Source organism: Cupressus sempervirens, chromosome 10, assembly GCF_028749045.1.
Source record: "Cupressus sempervirens isolate cs-2001-9-10 chromosome 10, ASM2874904v1, whole genome shotgun sequence".
Taxonomy (NCBI): Eukaryota; Viridiplantae; Streptophyta; class Pinopsida; order Cupressales; family Cupressaceae; genus Cupressus; species Cupressus sempervirens.
This window is the reverse complement of record NC_143127.1, coordinates 957,671,772-957,692,138: the sequence shown is the minus strand read 5'-3', so window position 1 is coordinate 957,692,138 and position 20,367 is coordinate 957,671,772. Positions and strand designations below refer to the sequence as shown.

The window sequence follows — 20,367 nt, the reverse complement described above, 5'->3', positions numbered from 1 at the left end:
TTTAATCAATGTAGAATGAATAATTCTTGTAAACCTCTTAGCAGGGTAGACCCCTCACAAGGTAGATCACCAGAAGTGATCAAACATTGTAGCCTTAATAGGCACACTTTATTGTTGCATTAGTGGCGATTTGTAGGTGTCATCCCCACCCTAGTTTTACCTTCACCTTGGAGGGTTTCTAGGTAAAAAATCTATTATGTTGTGTTTATCATTTACTTTAAAGCTTATCATTATGATTAGTAGTTTAGATCAGACACATCATTACAATGCATATTTATGTGATCTGTGATATTGTTGAGTTAACAGTTAATGGTGAATAGTTTTATATTTATTTCTAAGCAAAAAAGTTTTATAAATTTTAATTCACTCCCCTCCTCCCTTTCAGTATCCTAATTTACCAATAGACTTCCAAAAAATAGTAGTAGGGATATGCTCTCATCATTTTGGATTATCACACTCCTAGAACTACTCTTAGTTTCATTTCATTTTTTAGTAGGTAGCATAAAATCTTACAGACAATACCTTCTGACACTTGCCTTAATGAGGATGGTGAGAGGGAAAGCCAAGAGTGGGATAAAAATACTTTAACTATAGTATTCTGATAATGCGAATGTAATAGCCTTCATATAGTAGTCCTCATAGATTGTGCAAAACCTCCCTGGTGTTGGTTGGAATGTCTCAAAAGAGAGGTAAAATTAGGCTATTTGGATGAAAAATCCTAACTAGACTCTTGTTAATTAGAAACCACCTTTTTGACCATTTCCAAATCAAATTGAACTTAGGTAGATTTTCTAGAATCTATTCTTGCAAATACTTGTCAAAATTTTTTGGAACAAACATTCAATGTTTATCTCTTAGGACTATTGATTGGAGTTATTGTTGTGTGTGTTTACTTTGTTGCAAAATTCATAATTTCATGTTTTAAAAGTTGTCAAACAACCTTCAAATGAAAATTTAAGGTTCACCATCAAGGATCCTAGGTCCTTAGAACCAAGAGATCATAATCAACACATAAAAAATTCTAAATCATAGAGAGGATCCTTTCTTTATCAGACTTTATTACAAAGACTAACTTTAACCTTGGAATAACTGCAACAACTATCTGAATCACACTTCATGTACCTCAAATAAGTAGCAAGATGTTTCTTCCATACCATTTTGGTTAGAGACCACTCATGCAATATCAAACAAGGAACAACCTAGATGACATGTACTTCAATTCATTTCCTACCTATGATGAGGAACTAGATATTAAATATTATGATGGAATAGACTCTTTTATCTATTCCTAAAGTTTCCTTGAGATGACACAACAATAATAGAAAATTGGTATCATACTACAACAAATGAAATGCATGTGAGCCTAGATAGATGAGCTTAGAAGTCAAAGGAAACCAAAGTCTTATACCATGAAGGACATATATCCCTACCCTATCAATTAATCAATTAACATGCCTTTGATCACATTACAAGTCAATGAACATCTATGTACTCCATCAAATCCATTGTCATGGATCTATAAAAGAAAAAAAATTGAAAATATGTCATCCTTTGGACATCAATCAAGCATGATAAAATAGAAACTCTTTGCACCACATGTTTAATCATCAAATGTTGTACAAAATGCAAATATCAATGTGGAATCATCAACAAGATTGCCCAACCAACGAAAAATCCAATCTAGTCCTTTCAATCATTTGCTACAAAAATTGGTTGATAATCATCTAATTATTATTCAAGAGAATAAAAATCATCTACCCATGTCTAGAAATGACACATATGCCTCACATGATGAAATTATCCTTGAAGAAGCCTCCATAATTCTCACCATTCCTCAATCTCCTAATGTCACAAGAGTAATCTTTTCCATTTCTAGCAAATGATATATCTAGTAATGAGAATTTCCAAGGGCTATCCACAGTGGGTTCCCAAGTTAATCCCTTTCATGATGCAATTCCCTTCCATAACTAAACTTTCCTAGATCTAATGCCACCATATGCTCCATTTCGAGACAAACCCATCTCATAAAGTCCCATCCAAAGTCTATCTCCCTCACATAAACACATTTAACCCTTTCAAGGGTCCACCTCTCATGTTCCAATTCATACTCCATTTCAAGAGGACGATGTAAAGAATAAAGATACAATTCCTAAAAAAAATCAAGATAAAGACCCCAATAATCACAAAAACTATCCAATTTTTGACCAAGAACCCATCTTGTTGGAGTCCCATGAAGATTCTATAATCCATGTTCATCCTATAAATGATGATCCCCATCTATGTAAAGATCAAAGTTTTATTCCCAATATTACATGGACCTTCTAATTCCTATTCCTAAGAAAGATCATGAAATCATATCCATTCTTCTAAATGATTCCATTCACAGTCAAGAGAAAATGACCCTTAAAATAGAGTCCAATAATCACTTTCCAAGTCAATATCAAATTATCCCTTCACCTTCATGTCTACCAAAAGATCCCATCATCCCTCTAGATCATCCTCATGAGCCTACAATTTTCTTGTCTCCATGGCCTAGTCCTCCATAACCTCCTACCCTCCTAAAGAATCCTTTCATTACTCTTATTCAATCACATGATCCCATTAGTCCTCATGAACCCCCTCATGGACCAAGAAAATTTGTGCAAGTTGTTCATGAACCCCATACATGTCAAATAAGTTTATCCACTTTCATCCAATCTACTCTACTTACAAATCCTTTTATTTCTTCCATGGTATATCCACCTCAGAAGGGACTTGCATCTTGTAGCAAGTATCCTACTAGTCAAAAGAATTATCAAGTCAAAGGGTTAAACCTCCATGGAAAAAATTATATCAAGACCTTTTCATGTCAATGAAAATTTAAAAGATCATGGCCTCAACTAAAAATATTGCTATAAAGGTATTGGATTCCCTTCCAAATCCAAATCCAAATGTATACCTCCCCCTTCATCCCTTCCATCCATCTTGGGTCCATATATTCCTCCATCCCCTAGTTCACAAATCAATTATCCTTTCATAGATCAAAGTCAACGAAGGCATACATCTTGGAAAACTATCTCCCCATCAAAAAGGCCTCCATATCATTCATATCCATCCATGAATCCCAAAGCCTTGAGAAGAAACTTGAATGCTAAACATAAAGATAGCAAGTCCAAAAATCCACATCCACCAAAGAATCAATGAATCCTATCAAATCAACATGCTTATCAAAATGAAAAAGAATCCAAAAGGTAAAAATTGACCATTGAACAAGAAGAAATATCAAAGAATCTATGGCTTTATAAATCCCTCATTAAAGAAATACATTCTAAAAATATCACAAAGTAAAGAAAATTCAAGAACTATGTGAATCCTCAAGTCTCTCATAAAATACTTGCATACTAAAACAAAAACTAAAGGTGGCATTCAAGGTTCCCAAGGCCTCCTAAAATTTATAATCCAAAACACTTCCATCCACTTCCAAATCCATTTTGGGTCCTTATATCCTAAAATCAAAATACATATTCACTTTCCCATCAAATCCAATATGCATAACCATTCCTCCATCAAATAAAAAATCTCCTTTTCTTCCATCACTCCATCAGCCTTCAAGGTGTGTGTCAATGTTGACCTTGTCACCCTTTCCATCTAATCCTAAATAAGTCTACCAATACCCCATCTATTATCCAAATTGTATGCTCCATCCTTCCATCCATCCAATCCAATAATTTGCATTAACCTTTATCTAGTTTCATCCAACCATCCATTTTATCGCCTTTTTTCTTTACCCTACCAACATCTTTGAGGTTTAAGAGCACTACCCAAGGAAATAATGCTCAAGTCCTTCCCCTTGTTAGAATTCTTTAGAATAACTGAGAGGGGGGGTGAATCAGTTATTCAAGGTCCAAATGCCCTATTAATACCTTTTTACTACCTTTAATAAATCCATACACTTTTCATTCATCCAAACTTAAATCAATCATATAAGCAAGTTACAGTAAATCAACATGCAAAGATAAAACATGCAAGATCAACACATGACACAATGATTTATGTGGAAACCAAATTTGGGAAAAACCACCAGTAACATGCTACTTGATTCTCACTCTTCTGAAGTGATGCCCTGTTAAAGGCCTGCCTTGTTAAAGGCTTACAACAGATTGTTAATTGTGACCTTGTTAAAGGATTTCACCAAACTGTTAGGAATGGGCCTGGTTAAAGGTCTTTTGAACATTCTCTTGGAATGTCACCTTGTTAAAGGATTTATCTTATGGCTATTAAACCAACCTAAGTCGATAGGATTTAAACTTACTATTACAATTGCTAGAAAGTAACGATAATGGTTTTTTGATCTGATATAACTTACAACATACTTTGCAGATTTTAGATCACACTCTCAGTTCAATCCTTATGCTTGGCTTCAATCACTTCAGCTCTGTCTACTTGTTTTCCTCTCAAGCTTCGTCTCCTTGAGTCTTCTTACTCATTCTGCCAATGCATTCATCCTTATGGTCATCTATCCAAATAGAGTTCCTATGCTTTCTTCTCCTTAGCACCTTCTTCAGTACTTCATACTTTTATGCTTGACCACCTCTCTCTCTTCTCTTTTTTTATTAACTTGTGTCTTCTTAAATAGAAAACTGATTTTCCTTTTCCGCTCAATTCTCCCTCTCCAATTTTAGGGTTTCAAAATGGATTAGGTAGGATACAATGTATCTACCCCATATCTTGTTCTCTTCTAGAAACTTCGCCAATTATATCCTTAAAAATGTTCTATATGGTGTTCTGTGCCACCAGCTCATCATTCTTATCTTCCTTTTTAATTTAAAAATTTCTAGATAACAACCTTGTCGGCTTAGATCTGGAAAATCTTCGATTTCCAAAATAATGCAGCAACTCGACATTGTTGAGTTCTGGTGCTCGGCACCTCTGTGTTACTTGGCACCTATACCTACTTGGCACTTGGTTCTGCTTGGTACTTGATTCTGCTCGGCACTTGATTCTGGTTGGCACTTGGTTAACTTTGTGTCACTCGGCATCTAAACTTTCTCAGCATCTAAAGTTTACTTGACATCTGAAGTTTACTCGACATCTGATCTTGCTCGACATCTGAAGTTTACTCGGCATTAACTAGGAATTTGCTCAGCTCTTACTAGCTTGCTCGGATCCTTCTCTCTAATGAACTTAGTTGAGCTTTACAAAAGATTTAACTAAAGCCTTAAATCTTTGATATGTTCTAGTGTGCCCATTCTTTGTATCTTATAGTATGTCATCAAATACACTTTTTCATCAATGGCTTAGCTGATCCTTGTACTTCATTACAACATCATAACTTCAACCTTTCTCTAGGTGTTCTGGTTACATCTTATTGATTGTCTCCTCCTTGAAAATCAACTAATTGATAGTATTTGGATCACTAAAGCAATTGTCATTCTTGCAAGTAGCAAGTTTGACATCAATGACAAAACAATGATTGAGGACATTCTTTACCAGTTCCATATATTATTCCAACAATTTTTCTTATGATCATTTCAATCATTTCCAACACCCCTATGACCTATCATGTGTCCATTATCTTTCCAAAAAAGTCAAAAATAAAAAATAAAGAGAAATAAATTTGTCCAATAGTGAAAAAATGGCAAACAAGCACTTTTGGATAAGTACTATAACGAAACTTGGAAAACATGCATTATGTGTAAGTTATGAACTTCTTGCATTCCATACTAGGGGGTATATTTTATCCATATTTTCCTATCATATAACATCCCTTTCATTTCCTCCATTATCCTTTGTACCTCATATCCCTCATCTTATCCACATTCATATCCCATTTGTTTTCCAACTTTGTTCTTTACAAGGCTGTGACTATCCCTAGAAACATCACATGTCCTATATGTTTCATGTTGTCCACATCCTTTTGGTCCATATCCATTATCCTACCCACATCTATTTGTTCCATATCCATTATCCTACCCATATTGCTTATCTTATCACAACCTTAAGTCTATATCCCTTATATTGTCCATTCTTGATCTTGCTTCACCTATTATTATCCTATCCAAATCCCTCTCTTGGTCTTGATATAAAAATAAAAGGACATAAAAATGTAAACATGTTTTCAATATCCTCTTGACATGTCCATTCCTACATTTCATGCTAATCAATGCACCATATTATCACCCTATCATTTCATGTTCAATCTCCAATCTTGTCAAAAACATGTTATCATATCACGTGGATAGTCCTTAACATCCAAACATCTCGAGGCATACTAAGGAACTTTTGTTCTTCATCCACCTACCAATCCATCCATCAATCCCTTACCTTGCTAGACATTGGGGCAATCTTAAAGTCTTGAAAATCATCAAAAACTTTAAAATACAAGTCTTGAAAGAAATTCTTCAAAAACATTCAGAAAATATCGTGAATAAATTCAAAAACATTCAAAAGAATGTCTAGAAAAAATTCAAAAACATTAAAAAATGTCCTGGAAAAATTCTTCAAAAACATTCAAAAAAATCCTAATTTTTTTAAAGTATTCAAAAAAATTTCAAAAAAATTTGAAATATGCCTTGAAAAATTCTTCAAAAATATCATATAGAATCCTAATTTTTTTAAATAAAGTCAAAGAACATCAATTTTTTTGCAAAAAAATATCTCTACATAATGATAAGTAGAAAAATGTGATACTCAAAATCAAACCAAATCAAACAATGGGCTTCACAAATCAATAATGGACTTGTGAGATATGCCAATCAATCAAATCAAATAATAAATCAATTCAATTAATGATCAAAGGTCATTGACAAACTCCTTTATATTAGTCCATTCTTGATTTATCTTTCATGATTATGTTTTTATGGTTCTCAAGGATACCAATGAGTGGTGAGAGCATCTATGATGGTTCATAATCTAGTTTTTCTTCGTTTTTTTTTTTTGTGAAGCATTTCGATAAAATCTTGGGGCAAGGATGATGTAGGGTGAATGTGATAATCATTGTCACACATCTGGTAGCCATAGACACCCATGATCTGAGAGAACCCTAGAATGATATTGAACCATTCCCTTTCTATTTTTGTTTGTTAATAAGAGATAGTAGTGGTATCTAGATGGTCAATATGTGGGTGCACTTGTATCTCTTTCTTTTTAATAAAACATGATGATGAACACTTGTGAAAAATATTTGACAACGACTCAATATATCATCCAACTTGATAGCACAAGTTCAATTATTCTAAATCATATCTCCTAATTCATTCTTCTCGCTCATTCATGTGCTTCTCACTAATATTTCTTCTATCAATCAAATTAGTCAATCCATCAATTTATCAACAAAATTCAAATCTTGCTATCAAAATTCAATACATCATATGTCTTATGCAAGATGTATCTTTTCTAAAACTAGATGTTGTCACTTTTCTTATACAAGGTGTACCTTCCCTGACACTAGACACTATCGCAAGTCTTATACAGGATGAGTCCTTCCTGAAATAAGACATGATTCTTGTTAAACAATCTCTATCAATCAAACAATCATCAACGTAATGCTTCACTTCTTACTAAATATTCTCATCTTTCATCATTTCATCTAATATTTCTCATCTATTATTGAGAGGTCATTTGTGCCTTTATTGCACAAATAATCTCTTAAGGGGACATATCGTCCACTTGCTACCACTAGGGCAAGCTAGGGCAAAACCTAATATAAAATTCTTTGATACAACACTCATGATCACATTATTATAAAGAGGGGCAAATGTAGCCACCCAAAAATGGAGAGACTTGTGAGTTCAAATTCAATGCACTAATAATCCTGCTATTAATTAATGACTCTTAGATCATTAATTAATAATCTTTATTCCTCCAAAATTAAATATTTTCATCATTTAATCTTCCCTAATATTAATTGAATAATTAAACTTACTTAATTGATAACCCTTTAATTACTTGATTATTATCAGTTAATGAAACTCAATTTCCAATTTCCTATAATTTAAATATTTATTTAACTTAGCTAATTTATTCTTCTTCATTAAATTAAATTATAAACTTAATTTCATCTCAATTTCAATTTTGGTCAATTTTTAATTAATTTCCATTTAATTTCATCTTTCTAATTTAATTGAATTTTTAGTTCAAATAAATCTTATAAGATTTAAAAAATTAATTATATGAGGAAATATAAACTTTAAAATTTAGAAAATCCTCACAAATTGATTTTTAAATTTTTTTTTTTCTGAAAATCCAAAATAAAAAATGATTTTAAAGTTCTATTTTCAAATTTTGGAAACTTTTTCTCTCCAAAAATTGAAAATATCTCATATTTTATCCTTTATCTTTTTCAGTTTAAAATTGGAAACTTTCTAATTATTTGTCCAGTCTCTTTCATCCTCATTTTTTGATCATGATCTTCCCAAATCGATCTGAACCATTTATGGTTTTCCAGAAAATCTATATAAACAACCCTCCTATCTCACAATTTCATCTCTCACTCGCTCACTTTCACATCCAACCTCTATCAGTTTCCTACCAACTCGCTACCATTTCAAACCATATATTTTTATCATATTTCTTGGAGCTCCAAGTCTAAGTGCTGCCAAAATCATAGCTGAGTGGACACTTCATATGATAAAAAAGAAGCAACATAAGCTTGGAGTATTTTTTAGTTTGCATGCATTCATTTGTGTGTTTTATTTTTGATAATATGCTTCTTACTTTGTCATTTGTAGGGTTGAATGAATTTATTAGTTTACCATATTGATTAATCAGTGCTAATAATCAGTTTGTTTGAGTCTTGTAGATTTCCCCTTTGAAATATAGTTCCATGCACGGAAGAAACTAATAAATGCATTGATTAAACAAGATTATTCAAATACAACGATCTAGTCTCTAAGACAACAATTTCAAAAAATGTAATAGTTGGAAATTTTAATATACAATAATCAAGTATTAAAAAGGTAGCTATTAATGACATAGAAATTAAATATCACAAAGGCAATCATCAAGATTTAAGAAAGGTTGTGTGGATGTTGCAAGGACATCATATTTAAAACAGATGAATCTCTTTATAGAGATATGAATATATAAATATAGTGTGTGGGATGTAAAGATTAGTGTAGGTGTATGGAGATATATAAGAGAAGTCATTTAGGGAAGGGAAGTAAAATTTATGAAGATCATAATAAATATAAAAGCATATCAATAAAGAATTGTAAAAGACTAAAAAATGTGGAATTTAGAAAAGAAATAAATTTAAAAAATCTAGTAGAAACTTGTGAAGGAAAATATGCTACATCCTTAATATTGGTGTATATAGGGTTATGAATAGTCAACTTGTGGCTACCTTAATCCTTAATCCATTCATGTTATCATTATTATATTATTATTTAGGTAGGTAGGTCGGCCTAGGTGTTATGTAGGGTTGTGTCTATTCAGCCTAAGCATAATTAGGTAGATATATAAGGTTATGAGTCTTATTTCAACATCATATTGTGAAGTGTGTTCTCATTGGAAATATCTGGAGGTTGCCCCCTCGAAGTGGCCTATTAATCTCAATTATTACCAAGTATTTATAGAATATTTCATATTATCTCTTCCATTGTGCAAGTTATTTCATTACAAGTGGTATCAGAGCATGATCTTGGCATCATAGAGGCAAGATTTTTTCTCAACATTGGGTCAATTTTTGGAAGAGCATACCTTCAAATTTAAGCAATATTTTCAAAGATTTTTAAAGGGTTTTTGAAGACCATATTAAAGAAGATATAGTCCAAAATTTAGAGGAATTAGAGAAAATTTGAGAAAAATATTGTGGAATTACTATTTCTACACAATTTATTGAGATCTACATATCTCTCACATCCTGTCGAATTGGAGTATAACTTGTATTGGGTTTTTGAATACATAGTAGAGGAGCCTACATTTCAAATCTTGGAGAAATTGAAGCAAAAATAAGCAAGTTATTACAAAACTAGAACTTGCATTGGAAACAGGTGCAAGGGGTAGGCTGATAGATTTTTATTTTAAAAGGAAAATTAAAGATATGTAGAATTAAAGGAAGAATTTAAAATTGAAAGCATATAATTTAGTTGTTTGATAGTCAATTCACAGTGTAATATATCACCCAGTTCAAACTTCATAAAAGTGTGTGTCAGCTTCCATACTTTCCCAACTCCCACACTTAACCAAGCTAGCATACTTGGACAAGAAATGCATGACTTGTGGAAATGATGACGAAGTGATAAATGATGACCTTTGGCTTCCCTTGTTTCAAAAACCACATTGGAAACTATTTGGTAACAAATGAGATTCATTCATCACAACCAGTTTATCAGCGTGAATCAATTTCTGGTTGCAAGCAACCTCAATAGTAAAGCCTATTGGCTAATAATCATTCAAATTAATCATCTCCCAAATTAGATCCTTGATGAGCTTCATTATTTTTCCTCTTGAACCCAAATACATGCAAAAATGAGCAATTTCAAAGAAAATATGAACTATGAGAAATTTCAATTTCAAAGAGTTGATAGATAGAAATCTTAGAAGTTTGAAGATATATAATTCTTCTTAACATTTTAAAAAATTAATCACATTCTATGATCTATGATCCATATAAAATCATTTAACATTGTTAAATTAAAAATATTTTGAAATTAGAAAATATTTTATAAACATATTTAACCACACTCTATAATTTGAATGCGATTTATCTATATCCATCATCTTGTGAAGAAGGAAGATAAAATGAGTAACATAGTTTTATTTATGTTTAAAATCACTTGTAGTGCTGAAAATCCTAATACTGTTAAAGGACCTTTTGACCTAATAATGTTAAAAGCTATTATGACCCTTGACTCCAAATGAATCTATGAGAAATGAATCTTCATCATACTGAATAGGAAAACCTATCGTCACAAATATGGATACCCAGTCCTTAATTTTTTATTTTTTATTTTTTGGACAAGCCACTGGATATATATAATATATTAAGTAAAAATTGGTTCAAGAGCTCAACTAGGAAATAACTAGAAAGAAAACCCAGCATCATTGCCATATTTACAATTGACATAACATCGATACTTACAATCTAGCTGTATCGATGAACAACCTATCAAACTTCAAATTTTTTTGAATTAAAAAAAATTTCATCACATAGTAGGCATGCTAGTCTCCAAATCATTCAAACAAGGATTACAACATTCTAAAAAACATGCCAGAAGTGAGGAGAAGAAAGCCTAGCAATGCAAAAAGATACCACTATGCTATCTTTCATCCATGTTTTTGCTAGGAGTAGCCATTTTAGTGAAGTCCCATCCCAAATTTGGATGTGGTGTAGGGGCAACATCCCAACCCGAGATCGGGCCCTCAAAAACAACAATGTCCCATCCCAAATCTGGACGTGATATAGGGGCAACATTCCAACTCGATCTCGGGCCCTCAACAACAACATTTGAGGTGCAAGTAGAGAAACCCATAGATGCAGGCATGTCCCAACCACTAGGTATAGTGACATCTGGGTGCAGAGGTCGAGTGGTTACTGCTGAAGCAAGGTGACTGAGACTAGGTTCTTTGGAAGTTGAGAACAAATAGGTGCCAGGTTCACTGACTGAATGAAAGGGAGTGGCTAAGAGTGACTTCATTTGAGTAGCTTTTGCTTGTGCATCATAAATTGGAATTCCCAAAATGTCAATTAAAGCAAAAGTAATTTTCTTCACCTCCTCAGTCAACTGGAAACCTAGAGCATGAGTAGTGAATTGTAGGGTCTTGAGCAAGAACCGAGTGTTGTGGTTCTCAAAGGTTTTTTGTATTGCTTCAAAGGTCATCATGGCCTCATGGTTCTTCATGAGCATTGTTCTTGAAAATATGCTAGCAACTAGGGCATTGCCGATCCATAAGTCATAATTCTACATCGCACTTTTTAGTTTATTATCCACCCAAAATTTTGGCCGAACCACCTTGATGGCAATAATTTCTAGTCTCGACGAAGATTGAAGAAGGTCAATGGAATTGGAGAGAAAGATGGAGACCAAGGTTGAAGGAAATAAAACATTTCTTGTAGATGCAAAGAAAAGATCCTACCCAATTATGGTTTGAATCACACACCGGATGTTATATGAATGTACAATAAACATACTTTCTAGAGCTGCATCCTCCAGAGGGTGAGAAATTGCATCTTCATTGAATGCCTATTGAAGCCTAACTCTAAAGTTTTTGGGCAGGATGCTACGATGGAGTTGATGGCAAGAATCATATTTTATGCAAACATCTTGTGGGGGCGACATGTTGGAGGCAGTTTTAATGGAAAGCACAACAAGCTAGATAAATGTTAGATTGAGATCCATTCTGCATCTTAAATTAAGTCCCTCAACATATGCACAAAGGAAGTGGAGTACTTGCACTCGTGTGTAGTAAATATAGTACCTTTAAATCAGAAATCAGTTGCAAATTGAGAAGGGCAAAGTACAAATTTGACATGCCCAGAATTGAATAGTGAGCAATTTTATCTAAAGCCATGTATGTTGAAATTAATTTTGCCTAGTACAAAATGCCACATGACCAAAATGAAACAAAATCGTACTTGATTAGCATCAACATTCTATTTAATGATAAAGATTTGTCACGATTTTGCCTTAATCTTGAACATGAGAGCCTAATTTATGAAAGCTACAATAAATGTTCAAAGCCCAATATAGATAGTGCACAATGACCATGGGGTGACATTAGGCTATCCATTATAGCATACTCGGCGCATATGATGATATGATTTTCTCGGCATCATCCATAGTTCTGCATATGAAACACACTCAGCACTAGGAACATGTTCGGTACTAGAATGATCTTAGCACACTCGGCACCAGAAACACACTCGGGTCCTTAATTTTTACCTCTTACTAGAAGATGTTTTAGGCCACCCTTGATCCACTAGTATACTCGTACTTCATGCCGTTCTAATCTGAACCTTCATCAAGAAAAATCCTAATATAGCATAACAATATGGACTTTTAAAAGGACTCCTTTCTATTCAAATGCATGACTAACACACACCATGCTTCTAAAACCAAGAGGTTGATTCTCCATTATAAATACCATCAACACAGTCAACATCTACACCATACAATGCTACATACCATATTTTGTGTGGTATATGCTGCATACCACATATGAAAAAACTAAAATTAGGTTTTTTTTTCTTCAATAGAACTATATAAATAAATCATAGGAAAAGCTAAGCAATTTGAAGGAGGTGAGTATGGAATTCAAGGGATGAAGAGAAAAAAGGATAATGATCAGTATTTGTGCTTAGAACAATATCAAGAGACCAAAGTTTAATCATGGCCTCTTGGTTTTCTATTAAAATTACTCTATCTAACAATGTTTTCATATAAACTCTTGGGACCTTCATCAATTCTTCTAACTCCTCACTAAATCTGGTTGTGTAGCATGCTAGTGCTAGTCTTATGAGGATTGAAGTTATAGACGCATCTTCAAAAATAAGAGTATGTTAGGGATAAGGTGTCTCAACCTTGTATAATTCCTATTCTTATTATTTGTTTTGTAAAATATATTTCTTGCAAATAATGTTGATGTGTCGACATCTTGAATTGTGTGTAAGGAGATCATGGCTAAAACGGTTATGATAGATTCTTGTGACACGTAAGAGCTATGTTAGGAAGATTCAATGACAGGTGAAGACATGTGGCAACTAAGATATTTGAGTACTATACACTCTACCCCAAAATTTTATTTGGGGTTCCTATTTTCTCGGAGAATGGTAAAACCCTAATACGGTTTACCTTTGGGAGTAGCCCTAAAGTGAAGTGCATGTTATAAGTGTTTTTAGGGTTGCAAAGAGAGATGATGAAAAAAGGTGTATTGTTGGTACTATGAGTTGCTACTAGAGTCTTCTATTGTCGATGTTGAACTTGCATTGCAAGTGTATTGTAACCTTTTGTTGAAGATAATACATTGTGGAGGTTCTGGAGGGGTGGGGTTGTTTTACCGAAAGGTTTTTCCCCACTGGCAAATCTTTGTGTTATGTTTTTCTTTCTCTATCTATTTTCTGTATGCATGGTTGGCTACAATATTGTTGTTTACATGATAGTGAATCTATAAGTGAAGAAGATTTTAATAGGATTTGCATCATACTTTCCCTATGAGATTAGTGTAGGAAGCTGTTTTCGCACCTGAGTTTCCTTACAAGTGGTATCAGTGCTTGATCAACTTTTGATCCTAGTTGTTGGGTAGCGTTTTTTGAGCTAATCTCAAGTTGAGTGGGAGTCTTGTGCAGAGCATCCTGAATCTTATTTGCAGATTGAGATGGAGAGTTCATCATATGGAAGAATGGAGGTGGAGAAATTTAATGGCACTAATTTTGAGTTATGGAAACTCAAGATGGAAGACATGTTGGAAGATTGTGACCTATGGGAAGAAACTACAACTGCTATAAGACCAGCAACTATAGCTCAAGTAGATTGGGATATCAAAGATCGTAAAGCTAAGGGTCTCATAAGAATCTGTTTAACTGATGAAGTTCTTCTGAATGTTCTAAATAAGAAAACCGCATATAGTTTGTGGGAAAGACTTGGGGCCATGTATCAGGCCAAATCTTTAATGAACAAGTTGTTCCTAAGGAAGAAGTTGTATTCTCTATGAATGGAGGAAGGTGGATCCTTAATGAATCATTTAAATGCATTTAATCTGCTGGCTGCATAGTTGACATCAACTGGTGTCAAGTTAGAGGAGGAGGATCGTTGCTACACACTTTTGTGTTCTTTACCAGATTCATGGGACCATCTTGTGATGGCTCTCAGAAGCACATTAGTCACCTTCAAAATGGATGATGTGGTGTCTTCACTGCTATTAGAGGAAATGCAGAGAAAGGCTTCTGTTTCAAAAAAAGAAGCCCTTGCTATTCGTGGGAGATCCACGGAAAGAGGGAAGAAGAATGACAATAAGTCTAATAATAAGGGTAGATCCAAATCCCGTGGGAAGTCAAAGAATTCCAATAACTCCAAGGCAAAATGTTGGAACTGTGATAAGACTGGGCACTTCCGTAAAGATTGTAAAGAGCCTAAGAAGAAGAAGAAAGCCTCAAATTCTGGTTCTAAAAAATATCAAGAAGATGTCAATGCATTCATTATAGCTTTGGCAACCCATGCATCTGATGATGTGTGGTTGGTTGACTCGGGTGCATCTTTTCACATGACCTCTCATCAAAACTGGTTCTCAAGATATGAAGAGTTTGATGGTGGAAAGGTGTACTTGGGTGATGATTCTCATGTAAAGATAGTTGGATGCGGAAGGGTCACTATCAAATTTCCTGATGGACAAGTAAACGAAATCAATGGAGTTATGCACATTCCATGTTTGGCATGAAACCTATTATCTGTAAGTATGTTGAATGATGTAGGTGTGCAAGTTATTTTTTTCTAAAGATGGATGTAAGATGATGAGAGGAGCTATGGTGCTTGCTAAGGGTATTAGGAGAGATACTTTGTTTCAGCTTGATGCATACATTTCTTAGTGTAATAGTTCTTTTGTTTCAAAGAAGAGAGTAGCTATCACTTCATCCCCACCATCTGAACGAGCAATAAAGAAGATCGTGGTTAGTGGTTCTGATGGTAGTGCAACAAGTGTACCTAAGGGTGCAAACACTTTGGAAGGAAAGCTTCCTGCAGAAAAAGACAATGTTGTGGCATATGAGATTTGGCCACATTGGTGAGAAGGGTCTCAGAACCCTAAAAAATAAAAATCTCATTGAGGGGTTAAATGATTGCAATCTCGAGTTTGACTTCTATGAAAACTATGTCTATGGTAAAAAAAATCATGTTCAGTTTTACTCTAGTTCTCACAAATCTTATGATGTTTTGGATCTTATTCATTCTGATGTATTTGGTCCTGTAAAAGTTCCTTCAATCTCCAAGTCTATATTTTTTATATCTTTCATAGATGATTATAGTAGAAGGACATGGATTTATTTCCTAAAAAGTAAGACAAAAGTCTTTAGTCAATTCAAGGAATTTAAAGCCCTTGTAGAGAATCAGACTAGTAAGAAGATTAAGTGTGTGAGAACTGACAATGGTGGTGAGTTTTTCTCAGCAGAGTTTGAACAATTCTATAAAGAACAAGGTATCGAGAGGCATAAGACAACTCCTTATACCCCAGAGCAAAATGGAGTTGTAGAGAGAATGAATAGGAAACTGATGGAGAAGGCTAGGAGTATGCTTAGTGGAGCTAGTTTAGAAAAAAGGTTCTGGGCCAAATCTATGGCCACTGCTTGCTATCTGGTTAACAAATCTCTTACATCAACCCTTGTTGGTAAGACACACATGGAGGTGTGGTTTGGTAAGAAGCCTTCAATTAGACATCTTCGTGTTTTTGGTTTTGAAGCTTATGCACATGTTCCAAAGGAGAAAAGATCTAAGTTGGAAAACAAAGTTGTTAAATGCATTTTAATCAGAAATAGTGTTGGTGTGAAAGGATACAAGCTTTGGGATCTTGTGACTAGTAAGGTGTTGTATAGCAGAAATGTTATTTTTAGAGAGCTAACATCTTATCCTATTGTGCTAAAACCAGATGAAAATGAAAAGGAAAAAGATGTTGTTCAGTTGCCTCCTACCCCTGAGAAGATTGAACAGAGAGACCATGTTGGGTCTAATGATGAGGAGAGCTCTAGCAGCTCTGACAGTTTAGAAGAAGAGGAAGAACAACCTCAACCTCAGACCTTGAGGAGATCCATGAGAGAAAGAAAGCAACCAGAAAGGTTTGGTTATTCTATGTTAGATTCCATTTGTGTTTTTCTTTGATTACTAACACTGATGAGTCTAGATCTGTGAAAGAGGCTTTGGGCATGGAAGATGCAAGTTCTTGGATTGAGGCTATAGATGATGAGATGGCTTCATTAGAGAAAAAAAAAAACTTGGGACCTTGTACCTTTGCCTAAAGGGAGAAAATATGTTGGCTGTAAATGGGTGTTCAAGAAGAAATTTTGTGGAGATGGCACTGTTGAAAGGTACAAAGCTAGATTGGTTGCAATGGGGTATTCACAAGTAGAGGGAATAGATTATGGTGAAATATTCTCTCTTGTTGCAAAGTTGACATCCATTAGATTTCTGTTATCTCTTGCTGCATCATATGATTTAGAGATAGAACAGATGGATGTGAAGATAGCTTTCCTTCATGGTGATTTGGATGAAGATATTTATATGTCACAGCTTGAGCACTACATTGTTAAAGGTAAAGAATCCTTAGTTTGCAAATTAAAGTAATCTCTATATGGTTTGAACCAATCTCCTAGGATGTGGTACCTTAAGTTTGATGCTTTTGTGTTGTCAATTAGATTTGTAAGATCAAAATTAGATCATTGTGTTTATTTCAGAGTTGAAAATGATCCCCTTCTCATTGTTGCATTATATGTTGATGATATGTTGCTATTTGGGAAGGGTACGGGTATGATTTCTGATTTTAAATCTCAATTGTCAGAACAGTTTGAGATGAAAGATCTTGGGGTAGCTAGGTACATCTTGGGTATAGAAATCAATAGAGACAGGTCTAACATAAAACTTTGGTTGAGTCAGAGTAAGTATGTGAAGTCTGTGTTGGACAAGTTTAGCATGATAGATTGTAGACCACTATGTGTTCCTATTCCTGTGGGAACAAAGTTATCTATAGATGATTGTCCAAAATCTCGTAGTGAGGTGAAGGACATGAGTAGAGTACCTTATGCTAGTGCAGTTGGCAGTCTTATGTATGCTATGGTCTGTACTAGACTAGACATTGTCCAAGCAGTGGGAGTCCTGAGTCAATTTATGGCTAATCCTGGACGGATACATTGGGATGCAGTTAAGTGAGTATTCAGATATTTGAGGGGTACATTAGATTACTCCATATGTTATCATGGTAACTCTTTTGGATCTCTGCATTTAGTTTGTATTCATGGGTTTGTGGATTCAGATTGGGCAGGTGATATTGACCGCAGGAGATCCACCAGTGCTTATGTGTTCACTATGTTTGGTGGTGCCATCAGTTGGATGAGCAAGTGACAACCTGTGGTTTCTTTTTCCACTATAGAAGTTGAGTACATGGCTGCTACTCATGCTTGTAAGGAAGCCATTTGGCTTAAGAGATTGTGTTTTGATGTTGGTGTTGATGTAGAACATATTACTATTTTGTGTGACAGTTAGAGTTCTATTTGCCTTGCAAAGAATCCAACTTTCCATGCTAGAACGAAGCACATTGATGTGCAGTATCACTTTGTGAGAGATATGGTGGAAGATGGAAAGGTAAGTTTGGAAAAGGTAGATACTGTGAAGAATGTTGCAGATGCATTAACAAAACCAGTGAGCACTGAGAAGTTCAGATGGTGTTCGGAGTCTATGGGCCTTTTGGCCGATAGCGGTTAGTTCCTATTATGTTCCTGTTGCTCTTACAAGGAGTTTGACAAGTGGGAGAATGTTAGGAATAAGGTGTCTCAACCTTGTATAATTCTCATTCTTATTCTTATTATTTGTTTTGTAAAATGTATTTCTTGCAAATAATGTTGATGTGTCGACATCTTGAATTGTGTGTAAGGAGATCATGGCTAAAACGGTTATGACGGATTCCTATGACACGTAAGAGCTATGTTAGGAAGATTCAATGATAGGTGAAGACATGTGGCAACTAAGATATTTGAGTACTGTACACTCTACCCCAATAGTGGGGTTCGGGGCATTGGCCCAAATATTTTTTTGGGGTTTCTATTTTCTCGGAGAATGGTAAAACCATAATACGGTTTACCTTTGGGAGTAGTCGTAAAGTGAAGAGCATGTTATAAGCATTTTTAGGGTTGCAAAGAGAGATGATGAAAAAAGGTGTATTGTTGGTACTGTGAGTTTCTACTGGAGTCTTCTATTGTTGATGTTGAACTTGCATTGCAAGTGTATTGTAACCTTTTGTTGAAGATAATACATTGTGTAGGTTCTGGAGGGGTGGGGTTGTTTTACCGAAAGGTTTTTCCCCACTGGAAAATCTTTGTGTTATGTTTTTCTTTCTCTGTCTATTTTTTGTATGCATGGTTGGCTGCAATATTGTTGTTTACATGATATTGAATCTGTAAGTGAAGAAGATTTTAATAGGATTTGCATCATACTTTCCTTATGAGATTAGTGTAGGAAGCTGTTTCCGCACCTGAGTTTCCTTACAGAGTAAGATATTGAACAACCATCAATATTTTTTTTACTTGAAAAGATAAGCAAGGAAGTTATAGAGATGTAGATCTAATGTATACTTTAGTAGGACTGAGTGGGTAAAGGGTTTCTCTTTGGAATTCTACCCTAATTTTATAAGTTGTTGGGGATGCTTTCAACCAAGACCATAGTAGAATTCACTCACTTTCAACATGTCTAAAACTCCTTGCAATAATAAAAAAGGGATTAATACTCATAATTGTAATTAATTGGACCTGTAATGAGAATGGAGCCTTAGCCTCACTTTTATAAATAAAAAATAGATGGCAAAATTTGCATATCTTAGTATGGTCTATAAAGTGACAAAACCAAGTATTTTCTCAATACTAATATGGAAAGCTTTAGAACAACTGTTGCTTTTGTTAGCATGTACAAAATTATCACAAACTCACAGATCTTTCATGCCCACTAGCTTATATGCTTACATCATGTTACACTCAGTTTTTGCAATACACTAGAACCATTAGTTAGATAGATAACAAAGTAATGATAATCATTTTAGTAGGGAAATAAGAATTATGAGGGAAATTCCAACTCAAAAAGTAAATTTTTCTCAATTTCTATTAAGTACAAATTACCCAACTAAAATACTCAAAAATCTCCATCAAGAAACATAATTTACACATAAACTACAAATAGAAGTTACCCAACTATAATACTCAAAGATATGCCACAAGAAACATAGTTTATGAAACTATGCAAGAATCTTACAAGATAATTGAGGCAAGGATCACAATCAACATTATTGATTATGAATTGTTAAAACAAAACCTCCATAAATCAATTCCTCTCATCTATGTAGTCTCACAACTAAATTGAATCACTTGATTACCAAGAGAGTCTATATTTTCTCTTAAAAAAGTAGATAGACATGAATGCTTCAATATGAACATCTCTCCTTTAGGATTTTTCTGCATGAAAATGCATATAAGAGATAATTCAAAATGTAGGAATGTAGAACAAACTAACTGAACATATTGCTTTGAAAAAAACCCATTTGAGAGCATTATTGCAGCAATGTAAGCAACAACTACAATCATATGTCCAAATGTGTGAATTGTGTGGCTCAAGCTCAACCCTCTTGCACTGTTACCAACTAGCACAACCTGACTAAATACATAAAATTAAAACATTGTCCATATCATCAATATGCCTCATTTGA

The 20,367-nt window shown here is 34.2% G+C and overlaps 1 pseudogene; it reads right to left on the bottom strand.

The window, feature by feature from the left end:
* Window positions 1-13,192: 13,192 nt before the first annotated feature.
* LOC149537156 (methylesterase 17-like) overlaps window positions 13,193-20,367 on the bottom strand; it is a 63,055-nt pseudogene continuing 55,880 nt past the window's right edge.